The sequence below is a fragment of the Portunus trituberculatus genome, chromosome 3 (genome assembly GCF_017591435.1).
Source record: "Portunus trituberculatus isolate SZX2019 chromosome 3, ASM1759143v1, whole genome shotgun sequence".
Taxonomy (NCBI): domain Eukaryota; kingdom Metazoa; phylum Arthropoda; class Malacostraca; order Decapoda; family Portunidae; genus Portunus; species Portunus trituberculatus.
The window spans coordinates 7,395,255-7,397,754 of NC_059257.1; positions in this window are offsets into that span (position 1 = coordinate 7,395,255).

The following is a 2,500-nucleotide window of genomic DNA, read 5'->3' on the forward strand; positions in this document are numbered from 1 at the left end:
TTCCTTTTTATTTTGTTTGATTTTTTATAGTCTTGTTGATAGGCACCGATAATAGCAAGATTTTATTTACTTATCTATTGTAAAGTTATTATTTAATAGGTTGAATGTGTTTTTATTCATATAGGCATCAGATAAGAGCAATAGGATTAGATATAAATAAATAGGATTGGATTAACTTACCAAATTCACCCTAACACAACTTTTAACTTAACTAATCTAAATTCTTTTAACAGTAAGTTTGTAATATCAAGCTAACTTCTAACTTCTAACTACCTTATGCAACTTTAACTCTTTAATAGTATGGTAAATTTGTAACAGTAAGACAACTTCGTGAACTACTATGTTCTAGCGCAATCTCAACTAACTTTACCTAACCTCACCTAACCTAACGTAACCTAACCTAACGTAACCTAACCTAACGTAATCTAACCTCACTTAACCTCACCTAACCAAACTTCACCTAACGTATCATAACCTCACTTCAGCTAACCTAACCTCACCTCACCTAATCTCATCTCACCAAACCTAACCTAACCTAATCTCACCTCACCAAACCTTACCAAACCTCACCTAACCAAACTCCAAATTAACCTTACTTAACCTAACCTCACCAAACCTCACCTTATATTATCTCTGCATTAAAGACGTTTCGTGAATGAATCAATCCTAATCTTTCTTTTCTTTCTTATAATTGTTTTTATTATTTTTCTTTTTACTGCTGTGTTGTTATTCTTTTCCTTTCTTTTCCTTACCTAATCTAGCCTAACCTTACATTAACTTACTTTATTTTATTTTATTTTTCGTTGACTTTTTTTAACCTAACCTTACCTAACCTAACCTAACCTAACCTTACCTTACCTTACGTTACCTTACCTAACCTAACAAATACAGCTTTTCTCGTGCCTTACCTGATGTGTTCGTGAAGGAATGTCAGCATTGTGTCCCTTATCTCACCGCAACACCAGCGCCTCAACCTTACTTTGCCCCACGCTGCTAAGTGATTCCTCCCTCACTCTCTCTCTCTCTCTCTCTCTCTCTCTCTCTCTCTCTCTCTCTCTCTCTCTAATTGTCTTTTATCTTCTCATATATCAATTGTTTCTCTTTTTTTACTTCTTTCCTATGATTATCTATTTTCATTTCTCTATTTCCCCTCCTTTTCTCCCCCCTCCCCCCCTCCCTCCCTCCCTCACCCTCTCCCTCTCTCTCTCTCTCTCTCTGATAAACCCTCCCTCATAATCTTTCGCCACTTTACGTAAAAAAAATCTATGAAAATGCTTAAGTAATCTGTGTTTATGTTCAAACACTTCAAACACTTCAGTGTATGGGAGGTATGGGTGTGTGTATGGGAGGAGGAATGTATGGGAGTCACGTTTAGAGGTAAGGAAGATCTGTATGAGATAAAGCACTAAAAATAAAAAAAATAAAAAAAATCAGGTGTCTATGGAAGAAGGAATGTCTGTCTATGGGTGTCATGTCTCTAAAGGAAAAGAAAAAAAAACAAGAACACAACAAAACAACAATAAAAAAGATAAAAAAAAAGAAGAAAGATGACTAACACACACACACACACACACACACACACACACACACACACACACACACACACACACACACACACACACACAAAAAAAACTATATAAAATCCCGCAAAACTTCTTTAACTCAAACTCTTAACAAAGTGAAGCAAAAGACACGCCACATTTGGACCAATCAGCGAGCAGGAGGAGGGACGTGAGGGCCAATCCGCGGCAATAAAGTCATTTTTACTCCTTCTTTTATGTATTTCAGCAGGATTTATGAGGCGAGGCACAAAGGACGGATTGAAGGACGGATTACTGGCCAGAGAGAGAGAGAGAGAGAGAGAGAGAGAGAGAGAGAGAGAGAGAGAGAGAGAGAGAGAGAGAGAGAGAGACGTGCAAAATACATACATAGACATAAACAAACAGACACAAAGAAAGAAATATAAAGAATAAAACAGAGATACAAAACACACACACACACACACACACACACACACACACACACACACAGAAACAGACAGAAACAGACAGTAACACACATCTAATCTATCTTTTAATTCGTTTGTGTCCATTTCCTCCCACACACACACACACACACACACACACACACACACACACACACACACCCGGATGTACTAATGAGAGGAGAGGGCGGACAGTACCTGGTCCAAGATTGTCATTATTTCGTGTTTACAAGTCGAGAGAGAGAGAGAGAGAGAGAGAGAGAGAGAGAGAGAGAGAGAGAGAGAGAGAGAGAGAGCATATACGTTTAGAGATTTCAACCGGACATCAAATACCAATCTATGTAAAAAAAAAAATGAGAGAGAGAGAGAGAGAGAGAGAGAGAGAGAGAGAGAGAGAGAGAGAGAGAGAGAGAGAGAGAGAGAGAGAGAGAGAGAGAAATAGAGAAAAAGAGAGAGGAAGAGAACAAGGGGGGGTCTAGTCTTCTTCGTGGGACCTGGTATTAACCCTCTTCCCCC